Here is a 13,035-nt window from a genome sequence, read left to right as displayed (position 1 = left end):
TTAACTTGGAAAAAAACCCCAACCAGGCTGTTTTTCAGTTCCCTTGCATGACCTATAAAGGGATGGAAGTGAGAAATGACAGGTTAGAAGCAGACAAATTTTATATACTGTGGGACCCAAGTGGCATGGGGTTTTCTCAAAGACTAGGGCACCTTTTATCTTCAGGTCTGCAGTTCACATGAGGGTCAGGCTGGCAGCGGGCAAACTAATTTTCTGCAGGCAGATGGTTAGTGACCTTTGCAAAGGGGATCAGTGCTTTTAGCCTATGGACTTAACGGGCAGCATTTTCCTCCAGAGTGGTCAGTAAAGGGTACCCTAGTCAGCAATCTGAATGCTAAGGTTAAGGCTGCATCGTGTGAACTTCCCTACTGCACTAAATGCTTATTCTTCCAGGACATTAGAGAAGGACATCCTTGGACACATTAGTACTCACAACAGTCCAAAATCTCCCCCACTCCCACTTCTGCTAATGGTTCTTTTTCGACCTCACTGTCCCCTAGAAAAAACAAACCTCTTTGAAAAACTTCAAAAGTCTTGGCTGAAGCCACACTAAGATCCTCAGTTTTGATCCTGTGTTTCTGAGCACAATTCAAAGTGTTGGTGCTGACCTTTAAAGCCCTAAATGGCCTCGGCCCAGTATACCTGAAGGAGCATCTCCACCCCAATCATTCTGCCCAGACACTGAGGTCCAGTGCCGAGGGCCTTCTGGCGGTTCCCTCACTGAGAGAAGCAAAGCTACAGGGAACCAGGCAGAGGGCCTTCTCAGTAGTGGCACCCACCCTGTGGAACGCCCTCGCATCAGATGTCAAAGAGATAAACAACTACCTGACATTTAGAAGACATCTGAAGGCAGCACTGTTTAGGGAAGCTTTTAATGTGTGACATTTTAATGTATTTTAAATCTTTGTTGAAAGAGTGGCTGGGGAAACCCAGCCAAATGGGCAGCGTACAAATATATTATTATTATTATTATTATTATTATTATTATTATTATTCTAACTGTGTTTATCGATGTGCAACTCAATATTGGCTAATTTGTCAGCATGTCTTCAGAAAGGAAAAACCAAAATGTCCCTCTGTTTTGCCACCTTATGGGATTGATCAGTGGTGGCTGGTTCTCCATGGGACTGGTGGGGTTGATGGCAGGGAGCCCGGTGCTATTTTTCTAGAAAAAGAGGTGCCGGAACCCACCCTTGTACTCTTATAACGGCAATGGCACCCACCAGAGAGGTGTTGAAACTAAGTTCCTGTGAGTTCCAGCTTGGGGGAAAAGTCCTGAGAAAGTCCATCAGGAGGTGGAGCCAACTAATTCTCATATTGCTCCCTTCCTCCTCCCTGCTGAGTTCTACCATGGCAGCACTAAGACAGTGTGTCAGGATGTTCTCAGCAGGTTTTCAGATTATACACAGCTCTTCTTCAGGTTTTGATTATGAGAGCAAAAAATAAACATCCAATAGTCTAGATAGAAACAACTGGGTAGTCAGGCTGACGGTTAGTTGGTTGCAGAAGTTTACTGGCCATTGCTGTTGTCATGGAGATAGTCTAGGTTGAATACAAACATGCCATTCTGATGTCATGTGTGATGTCACAAAGAGGATATGCTTTAAGTCTTGGTAAAGCCAAAAGCAGTTAACAGTCAGACTGCATCTCAGCATTGTCAAGATGGATTTTCATAATAGGTGATGAATAGTTTTATTTGAGGGGTATATTAAATTTTACTATTGGGGGAAGTTTTAGATTGGTTTGCCAGTTTGTAACCCATCAAGTTGAGGCAAATAAATATACAGTCACAACCCTGTACCCATCAAAAAATCAACTTTATGTGTGACTTTGGGAGTGATTCATTTGGGACTGATTCATTGATGGGATGCTATGATTCTATACATGACTGTGGCCTGATGTGAAGTCTTGCTTCTAAGCTTCGCTTCTGCACATAATGCTGCACAAACCGTTCTAATACTAAGACATTCACTCACCACCTTAGAATGTTCAGTTCACATTGAGTTCAGGAAAAACATTGTACTTTGACCCGTTCTTAATGCATAGTTGATCACATCTACGGAACGTGATTATTATGCTCTTTTAAGTTTCCTATATCAATCATTAGTAATTGTTTTAAGTCTTACTATATTAATCATTAGTTATAATTTAATTAGGAGGTTTTCATGCCTGTCTAGTTCTGTGCTCCCTTTCCCAGCCTTTAATCTATCGGTGATTAATGCCTATATGCAACCCTTTGCTTTGTACTTGTGTTAACCAATCAGCAACAATCACGTATGTGGCAATGCTGTAATATTCAATAAAAGGGGCTCCCTGAGACATGCTCGAGAGATGCCTCCCAGATGACACTCGCTACCTGTCTGTCGTTATTTCAACCCAACAATTCATACAACATTTCTATCTTCCTCCTCCCTGGAAGGGTCAGGAATGGGTAGGTGGTCCACCATTCCTCCTCCTCTGCCTAGACACAGTGCTGACAGACATTGCCACCTCCTGGAACAGGCAGTGTCACCCCTGGACTGGTGTAAGAAAGAAGGCAGGCAATGGGGGCAGACAGAGGCTTGTGGGACAGTGTCTAATAATTTACCTAAAAATATCTACCTCTACTGTGAGTGGCAAGACAAAGAGGACCCTTTTTGGGCTATTTTTCAGAGGTGGTGGGGTGGAATAGGTGAAATAAGGTGCTGGGTTGTTGTTTTTTGCCTTCGATGTTAATAATAGAATGTAGTATGACAGGGCTTTTTTTCAGCCAGAATACACTGGAACTCACTTCTGGCATCTTTCAGTTGGGTACCACTGCCATTATAAGAGAACAAGGGAGGCACACCTGGTGAGTTGTGGCACCTCTTTTTATAGAAAAATAGCATTGAGTATGACTGATCATCCCTAGTGAAGCACTGTCTCCTTCTGAGCATAAAGAGGGAGGGTGGGGAGGGAGGGAGGGAGGGAGGGAGAGAGAGAGAGAGAGAGAGAGAGAGAGAGAGAGAGAGAGAGAGAGAGAGAGAAATGCTGGCTTCCACATTGTCTCAGAAATGCATGCTTGGTAGGCATGTGGCATAATTCCTTAGCTTGTCACGGTGTTGTGGAGGTGGAGTGGTAGCAGGAGCTCTTCTCTGACCATTACTGCCACTATAGGCAGGATCATGCAAAAGTTGTTACTATTTAAGAAATTAGAGAATGTCGCCAGAAACACCATTCTTATAGAGGAAGGTGGAGCAGGAGAAGAAAAGATCAGCTGCTGCCACCATGGTCAGCTCTTAAGCAATTCTTTCTCTCTGACCCTCTTCCTCTGCTGTTATTGTCGTCGTCTTCTTCTTCTTCTTCTTCTTCTTCTTCTTCTTCTTCTTCTTCTTCTTCTTCTTCTTCCTGCACCACCAACTGAAACATGCAAACCTTCGGTGCTTTCGCACCGAATTCTGACTCACAGCCATCGGTTAAGTCCTCACACAGCAGTTAAACTAACTTTCACCGGAACAGACAGAAAACTTTCCACATCAAATACATTACAATACAAACGTCAGGACACATTACACAATGCCCATTAAAACATAATTCAGATAAACAGGATTTTACAGCCATCTATGTTACTGGTATCTTCACAACTGTGGACGCTCCCTGCAAAAAAGTAATTTTAAAATAGCATGATGTAGCCAAAACTTTTAAGTTCCATTTCCATGGGAGACCTGAACTAAGTGTCCTGCAACTGGGTGCCCACTTCAGGTTAAGCCTTCTGTTGTTGACATGGGTGTTTTCAATGGAAAAGGACAGAGCTATTACTAGATACCATGCCATCAATGTCAATAATCTCCATTTTGAAGTTTCTTCAGATAAGCAGTCAGCCCTTCATGTAGCCCCTTAGCAAAGAAGCAACAAAGGCAGAACAATGCAGGCTGTCATTGGAAATAATAGCAAAAGCAACCTCTTTTCCTGATGCCTAGATTCAAATGTGCAGTTTTTGGAAAGGCGACCTGAAACACTCAAATGTGCAGCCTGAAGAAGCTTTCCTTATTTACCCCCTGCTGCAAGACTTCATTCCAAAATGACAACTTGCACAACACATGAAAAGTGTCACTCATGGCACAATATTTCAGGGTATGTAAAAATTTCATATGGAAGCGCAGTATCCCAGGGTCTGAAACTAGGAATCATCGTCCATCAACCTGTGCTGTAAATAATCATTAAATGCAAAATACCCTCTCCTGCGGCGGCATATAATAATAGCATTGCTGTCCTTTTATAAGCTCGAGTCTGGATCCCAGGTACATTTCAGTCACTAAAAAGTTGCCAATTCATTTCTTTTATGTGTTTTGCTCATATGGAAATGGACAGAAACAGAAACACAGAATGGCCATGCTAAGATGAGAGTTGAGCCTTTATTTCTTGGAAAATAATATTCTATTTTTAAATATATATATATTTTAGCTACTGAACTGCTGGAGAATTTCAGTCACCCCCTGGAAAAATACTCAGCAAAATGGCCTCACCATTTACACCATCCATGATTTTTAGATGTAACTGTGGATCCAGTTTTAATATTGTTTTGTAATATTGTTATGCACCACTCCAGTCTTCGAGCAGTTCGAGATTCCAGGGGTACCAGGTGTGCATACCAGGGTTTATGCTCCCTTTCGGACAATGAGATACAGTGGAGACTGTGGTGTTTTTATGCTGTATGGTTTATATACAACCTGTGCCTACTCTGGAGGGGGCTCTGAGCATCACATCCGAATCAGTGCCAGCTTCTTCCAAAGGAAGCAGCATCCCTGCCCCGCAATGTGCCTGTCCCCAAGAATGGTCACATCCCACCTGTTCTAACCTTGCTAACCTAAGCTCTGGTCATTTGTAACACAGAGAAGCCCCACTCATCTGCATTCTCACACCTGGTTCTTTGATGCTAAAGGATCATTAACCCCAGGTTCAGAACAGCCTTTACCAAAGGTGTCATGGGCTTTGAAGATGCTCAAATTCAGGATGAAAGGGGGAAATGTGCTAAGAGGAAGGCATGCTTGGCAAACCCTCACCGTCATCAATTTCCACCCAGAAACCTATGTCCCCACTGTGGAAGGACGTGTGGATCCAGAATTGGCCTCCACAGTCACTTACGGACTCACTGTTAAGATCATGTTCATGGAAGACAATCTTACTCGGCTACAAGTGATTGCCAAAGAAGATTTTAGGAGGAAGCAATAGGCTTAGCCTTTACTCTATCTAGTCACCCTCTCTCAGCTCTTCTAATATGCACTAACTAATATGAACTATGAACTAATATGAACTAACTATAGAGTTTCGTTTAACAATTTGTTTCGGATGCAAAGGGGCCCAGGTCAAATCCCAGGTAGATATGGGAGAGAGTCCTGTCTGAAATCCCAGAGAGCTACTGCTATTCAGGGTAGATGATACTGATCTTGATGGACCACTGGTCTGGCTCAGTATAAGACAACTTCCTTTGTTCCTGTGAAACAATGTTATCTTCACAACTATAAGCTTAGGCTGAGCAATAGTTACTGACCCAAGATCATCCATTGTGTTTCATGGCTGAGCAGGGAGTTGAACCCATTCAGCACTTTAACCATTACAGCGCACTGCCTCAGAGCATGGGGGAACCAGGTTTATTTTGCTTTGTTTAAGCATTTATTAGCTACATTCTCGGTTCCCAGTGCAGAATCCAAAAACGGCACTCTGGTTAAAACAAAGAAACAATTGCAAACCGTGAAAGATGCATAAAAGGGCAGAAATACAAAATCACCCATAAGCAGCCACAGTCAGAACAGAATAGAAGAGAATAAAGCAAATTCAAAACAAACACAGCAGTTAAACACACATTCAGCTTTCCATTAGGAAACCCATTTCAAAAAAAGCCATCTAATAATAACTTGACTTTAGAAAGCCATCAGCATGAGGGCTGATGGAAGCCCCAATAGCAAGAGCATTCTATTATGTGGTTGTCTCGGCAGAAGAAGCCAGGCTATGAAACCCCTGCAGTCTTCACTTCCCAAAAGGGCAGGATGCATTGCAGAACCTTCACTGCAGATGCAAGGAAAGAGGAAAGTGCATATCAGAGATGCTCCCCGAAGTCCGCAGGCCTCAGATAAGTCTGAAAAAGTCAGAACCAGCACTTTAAATTGAGCCTAGAAGCAAAGTCAGAGAGCTTGAGCTAAAATAGGAATTTTATGCTCTTTGAGACTTGTGTCTGTCTGGAGGAAGGCCACAGCTTCTAACTGTAGCTTCCAAGCCACCTTCTAAGGTAGAAGGCAGCCCCTTTGGCCTGTGCTTGCAATGCCTATACAGAAAGAAAGTGATTTATTGGGTAGAGCAGAGAGTACAAGTGAGAGAGGTGGCACACAATCCCTCCAACCCAAATGCGTTTTTCTTCTCAGGCCCACAGTACAATGAACAGCTAGATCAATAACTGAGTGGCAGGAACTGTACGCTGAATGCCCCTTGATCTGAGATACATATTTTTAGAATATTATCAAGAATTTGTATCAACTAGGGCACAAGGAGAAGGGGATGACAGAGGACAAGATGGTTGGATAGTGTTCTCGAAGCTACCAGCATGAATTTGACCAAACTGTGGGAGGCGGTGGAAGACAGGAGTGCCTGGCATGCTCTGGTCCATGGGGTCATGAAGAGTCGGACATGACTAAACAACTAAACAACAACAACAACAAAGTATCCTGCTTCTGATCTTTCGATGCTGGGGGTGGGGAGAGGAAGCAGCTGCCAGAACAATTTGTTTCACTGATTCAAAAAAGCAAGCAAACAAAAAACTCTTGAGGGGAGTTCTTCACAATGGAGAGATGCCTCACTGACTCATCTTCCATAGGGCATCTTTTTTATGCTGTGGATCTGGCATGCACTGTTCTTTGCAGAATGTGAGATAGTAGCTTTGGGCTACGTTTTCTAAAAGAAAAGATTTTTAAGTGCAAATAATGATGATGATGATGATGATGATGATGATGATGATACAATTATATCTTTTGCTTCCATCTTGTAAAGAAATAATAATCATGACTGCATTACAAGTTGCCAGCAAGAATTTTGAGTGAAGGCATGGAGACTCCCCACATTATGTGGAAAACTCATGTAGTTAAGATACTATCTCATTCAGCAACTTCACCAAAGTTGCAAGACTGAGGTTCTCTCAGGCTGCAGTCCTACACAGTAAGCCTGCAGCCTACGTGGGAGTTACATTCCAGAGATGGTGCCTAAAGCCAAAATCCCTTATAGTCAAAGCACCTGGGATGCAATGGTGAGTAGGATTGCCAAAGTCTTTTTTTTCTAGATGTCTGCCCCCTTTCCACCCCCCTTTTATTTTATTTTTTTAAAAATTGCCAAGCATGTAAAGTTAAATGTGCACAACTTAAATGTGCCTAAATGGGCTTATCATATACTGACTTGCTTGTCTAAGTCATATGTATGACAGAGGGAGATATTCACTTGTGTAGATATATTTGTGTGGCTGCATACATGTGAAATCTGTGCATGAGAGTCTGTGACTGAGTTACATGTGTGTCTAGTCTTATGCCTGAGTTAAGTGGGTGGGTGGGTGGGTTTAGGATAATCAGGAGTTGGCTGGGGACACACTTTGAGCGTTGCCCACAGCATCACCGCATGTAGCTTACCAGAGTGTTGCCCATCTTTCTCTGTGAGGAAGCTTGTGAGCATCTGGATTGTGTGGCGCACTTAAACACACATTTTCCTTATGATTATCCTACTCACGTGTAACACGTAAAGAGACCTATTGATAAATATAAACATGGGGTGTTTTAGAACAGAGGCAGCCCATCTATGACCCTCCAGAAAGTAGCAGACTTTGAGCTCTCAAGTATCAGTGGCACCCTGTGCGACACAAAAAATTAGTGCCTCCTCACCTCTTGGGCTCCATTTTACAGCATTGTTTTGGTGCCCCCTGAAGCATGGTGCCCAGTGCTACCCTAAAACTGCCTCTGCTCCCGATGTCGCTGAACAGCTACCAGCAGCACCTGCTCCTTTTATAGGGCCTTGGACCCTGCCTCAATCTCCTTGCTGGCCCATTTTGAGATGGTCAGGTGACTGCTTGCTCTGAATTGAGGCCTCACCATCCCTTTCACCTGGTGATGTCTAGGAATTTAAAGCAGGAACAGAAGTTTCATGTGAGGAAAAATAAAAATAATTCCCCATCTGCTGTCTGAGCTGTGGGTTATGTGCCTTAGCTTTAAGTCAAGGCTAGAGTGCCATGATCGTCTAACTTTAAGAGGATAATACTCTTAAAGTATTAAGATAATACACATAAAGATAATGAGGAAGGGTTGTAGCTCAGTGGGAAAGGAAGCTCCCTCCCTCCTGGTTTGTTTGTGAGTGTCGCTGTCACGCTGCCAGCAGAAGCTCTTGGAAGTGACTTGTGGAGAAGATGGCACTGGCTGAGGTGAGCTCCTGGGAACATGGAGGGGGCAATGGCTGCTGCCGCTGCTACTGAGTGGCTAGACGCGCTGTCCTGCTTCACCTGCCCGGTGTGCCTGGAGGTGTTCAAGAGCCCTGTGAAGGTGCCCTGTGACCAGGCATTCAAGGAGTGTCTTAAGCCAAAAGAGCCAGTTTGTGGAGTTTGCCACAGTACCCTGTCCCATGGCATCAGAGCTTTCGAAGTGGAAAAGCAAATTGAAATGACAGTGGTAGAGAATCTACTTTTCATGCCGAAGGTTCCAGGTGCATTCCCCAACACCTTCAGGCAGAACTGGGAAAGATGTGCTGCCTGAAACTCTTGAGAGCTTCTGCCAATCTGTGTAGACAATGCTAATCTAGATGGTCCATTGATCTGGCTCAATATAAGGCCCGCATTCTGGAGAATTTAGCAAAGTTAGGCAGTTCTCTCTCTCTCTCTCTTTTTATAAATATTTTTATTCATTTTACAATACAAAATCATAAAAACACATAACATTTTTCACAAATACATTCTTTTGGACTTCCCTCAGCACTTCTGCGAATCCTCCGTTTTAATCTTTCTTCCGCATTTCTTAATTTAATATTGCCTTTTATTAAAAACCTCCTCCCTCTTATTCCCTTTTTTACAATATTTCTAATATTTTTATTTTCACAGAGCCTCTTGCAAACCCACAAACGTTATTTGTTCATCACATATACTTTCCAAATAATCTACAAATTTACTCCAGTCTTCAGTGAACCTGTGGTCTCGTAGGTTTCGGATCCTTCCTGTTAATTTATCAAGTTCTGCGTATTCCATTAGTTTCATTCTCCATTCTTCCATCAATGGTAATTCTTCTTGTTTCCATTTTTGGGCTAGAAGTATCCTTGCCGCTGTTACCGCGTATAAAAAAAGCTTATAGTCTTTTCTCTTTATTTCATTTCCTACCATTCCCAACAAAAATGCCTCTGATTTCTTAACGAATGTATATTTCAACATTTTTTTTCAATTCATTATATATCATTTCCCAGAAGCCTTTCACCTTCTTATATTCCCACCACATATGATAAAAAGTCCCTTCTTTTTCTTTACATTTCCAACATTTATTACACATTTTATACATTCTTGCTAGCTTCACTGGTGTAATATACCACCTATATACCATTTTCATAACATTTTCTTTTAATGCAGTACAAGCCGTAAATTTTAGCCTTTCATTCCATAGTTTTATCCATTCACATAGCTGTATATTGTATCTAAAATCTCTAGCCCAATGAATCATAACCGATTTGATTTCCTCATCTTTGGTATACCATTCTAGCAACTACCTAGTGAGGCAGTCCTCATAAGAGGAACACCTGAGTTCCAGCAGACCCATGTCTGCAACAGGGCCTTTTGATTCTGCTCCTTCCTGACCTAGGGCTGTTTTCTGCAGTGGGCCTTCTCCTCAACAACCACTTTCCTGTGATAAAAGGGATAAGGTTAATTTAGGGATGAAGTTAATTTCATTAAGCATGAATTCTAGAGCAAGATTTCCCCAGGTGAAGAATGCTTTTAGTTCTCAAGTGGATTGTACTGAACGGGCCTTGACCTTAACATTTTCACATAATTCTCCACTCCTTGTCCTCCTCTCAGGAAACCATGACCTCTCATGATGCTCGTCAGATTCCAAGCAGCTGAAACACCTCATAGCTGTCCCATGACAGTACCTCAGATGCAAAGGACTGACTATTCACAATGGCCCATTCTAAATAAAATAAAAATTCTTAGTACCATTGGATTAGTCTCCAGAAACCTTGATAATTCCGGACAAAATCTGTTGTGCCCTGGAGAGAACTTCCTCATTAATTCTTGTCACAATGTGTTGGTAACACAACAGGGTAGTGCTCTGGATGTTATGCTGAGAGAGGAAAGGCAGAAGTTATCTTTAAACATCTGCTAGATTTACTAAGAAAATTGCTTGAATTCTGTAGCATGGAGACATTAGAGGTTTAATGGATAAAAGTGAACTAATACTGAGAAAACAAGTCTTGTTCTCAAGACTCTAGAACCTGAAAAAGAAGAAGACAATGCACGTACTTTTGTAACCTAAGAAAACCTTTAAATAACAATTATCTTTTTAAAAAATCTCTTCCCTAAATTTTTTATTTTAAAAAATTATTATTATTATTTTGAGCCACCCCTCTCCCAAATGTATATGCAGTGTTGCATCACAAGACATCACCCCCCCCAAGAGGAATTCTTATGGAGTGGGGAGATGACATCTGTCAAAACAGCTCCCCTGTTACTAGGACTCCAGGGAGCAGCAAAAATTCTGTTTATAGTTAAGACTCAAAGGGATAAACACCAACAGCAGGAAGTGCTACCTATCAACACACACACACCCATTTACAAAACCCACCCCAAAACTCACCATTGTGGAGGAAGATTTTGCCTTAATCCTAACTAACATCCTTTGCCGATTTAAGCAGAGAAAGATTCTATCTAAACTACTCCAGGGGTGACAAGACTGAGGTTTCTGGCATATGCTTCTCATTTTACTTGAACCATGAGGTCTACCAGCTAGGACTAGGTACAGAGTAGCAGGACCACGTACACTTAGAATTAAGAACAAAGGGGTATGAGCACATACTTGGACCAGTGAATTGTTTTCATGAAGGGAACTAAGATGATTTCCTATCCATTCTTAAGGAAATCAGCCCTGAGTGCTCACTGGAAGGACAGATCGTGAAGCTGAGGCTCCAATACTTTGGCCACCTCATGAGAAGATAAGACTCCCTGGAAAAGACCCTGATGCTGGGAAAGATTGAGGGCACAAGGAGAAGGGGATGACAGAGGACAAGATGGTTGGACAGTGTTCTCAAAGCTACCAACATGAGTTTGACCAAACTGCAGGAGACAGTGGAAGACAGGAGTGCTTGGTGTGCTCTGGTCCATGGGGTCATGAAGACTCGGACACGACTAAACGACTAAGCAACAAGATCATAGTCCTACCATTCAAAAAATAAACTGGTGATGAAGTATAAATTCCCATTTTGGACATAACGACTAACTGTGGTTTCATTAAACCAGTATGTAAGGAAGGAGGAAGGGGGAGACAAGGAGCGGGGAGGGAGTGTGCCTAACTATGGTTTGGCAGGCTGCGGATCAAAGCTGAGCCTGAGTATTTTATAGACTGTTAGGCAATAATTTGTCCGGTAGGCTATGTTTGCCTTTGTAGACCATAAGGTGTGAAAGTCTGGTTTATCGCATGATAATCTTATGCAGAAGTTATTCTCTGCAACTATGTAAAATTTGGATGGGCATAAGAAAAAGATCAATCTTATCAAAAAAATCAGATAGATTAGGAATATTTTCAATCCATATCTTCAGTACTCCTCAGCATTATTTGCCATCACATCAGTAAATTTAAGAGATAGAAATGGACTTTGGAATCTAAGTTTATGAAATGCTTTATTTTGTGGACACACAAAAGCTCCATTTTGTCCTATTCCACTCCGAAAGTAATAAACTGTGCAGGAGGTTTAAAAGGAATCAAGAAAATCATGCACAGAATTCTATTGGGGAAAAAACATTTTCTGAGAATTATGTGCATGAATTTCTTGGATTATTTTAAACCAGACTAAGGGTTGGTTCACACATGATGCGACCTGTGGCAGCAAGGGTGGCATGCATGTATGAATGAGCCAACAGAATCAACTATCACAAACAGAAATTCTTCTTTCACATCAGCTCAAAGATGAGCTGCTTACTAGAGTCTACTAACTGCACACCTACACAACCTGTGTTCAACCAAGCCAAGTTCAGCTCATCCAACCATGTATAGCTTCCCAGAATAGGATGAATAAACATCTAGTTTTTGCCCTTCACTTGAGATTGCAAAAACAAGTACCACACAAACCATAATACTCTGCTAGTGTTTTGTGCTGGGCTTAGTAAAGTTGGAAATCTCCAACTGTTCTCATCTAGTGGTGAGAAATTAGAGCCTGCCACACATGCTAAATGTGACCCATAATTCTTCCTGAATGCTTTACATTTCTGATATTATGCCTGAAAAGGCTCTGTTGAAAGGGTTGTCCTCTGTACATTTCTCAATAAAGTCCCTCAACACTTTTCTTGGGTGGGGGTGCACTCAATGTGGTGAGATGCAACCAGTCCAATTGTAAAAGCAATACTCTAGAAAGAAGCATGGAATGTTCAATTGCTCTGTTCTTCCTTGATATGCTGAAGACATACTACTATATGTGTGTGTGCGTAGTTCCAAGAAATTATTTTCTCAAAAATATGAGGGGAAAGTGGTTCTCTCTCCAAGTCCTATGCATGGTACGCTCAGAGAGTATATGGTCATTGTCGCAGAGATAGGAAGCTTGTTTAGTATCTAGCTCTGCAATGGAAATCTACTGTGATTGAGGAGGAGGAACATTTAATTGAGAAGAGCATTGTAATGCCTGCTCTTACCCACTGATATACAGTGGTACCTTGGGTTACGTATGCTTCAGGTTACAGACTCCTCTAACCCAGAAATAGTACCTTGGGTTAAGAACTTTGCTTCAGGATGAGAACAGAAATCGTGCTCCGGCGGCGTGGCAGCAGCGGGAGGCCCCATTAGCTAAAGTGGTGCTTCAGGTTAAGAA

The 13,035-nt window shown here is 42.2% G+C and overlaps 2 long non-coding RNA genes across 4 annotated transcripts in view; one reads left to right on the top strand and one right to left on the bottom strand.

The window, feature by feature from the left end:
- LOC310767185 overlaps positions 1-13,035 on the bottom strand; it is a 29,328-nt gene that overhangs the window by 7,345 nt on the left and 8,948 nt on the right. The window lies entirely within an intron of this gene.
- Positions 1,621-13,035, top strand: part of LOC310767297 — a 58,475-nt gene continuing 47,060 nt past the window's right edge. Inside the window, exon 1 of the long non-coding RNA XR_014550852.1 lies at positions 1,621-1,679. This is a non-coding gene — a long non-coding RNA (uncharacterized lncRNA). The remainder of the gene's footprint in view (positions 1,680-13,035) is intronic.

This window comes from Podarcis filfolensis (assembly GCF_964270895.1).
Source record: "Podarcis filfolensis genome assembly, chromosome: 7".
NCBI lineage: Eukaryota > Metazoa > Chordata > Lepidosauria > Squamata > Lacertidae > Podarcis > Podarcis filfolensis.
This window is presented reverse-complemented; position numbering and strand designations above follow the sequence as displayed.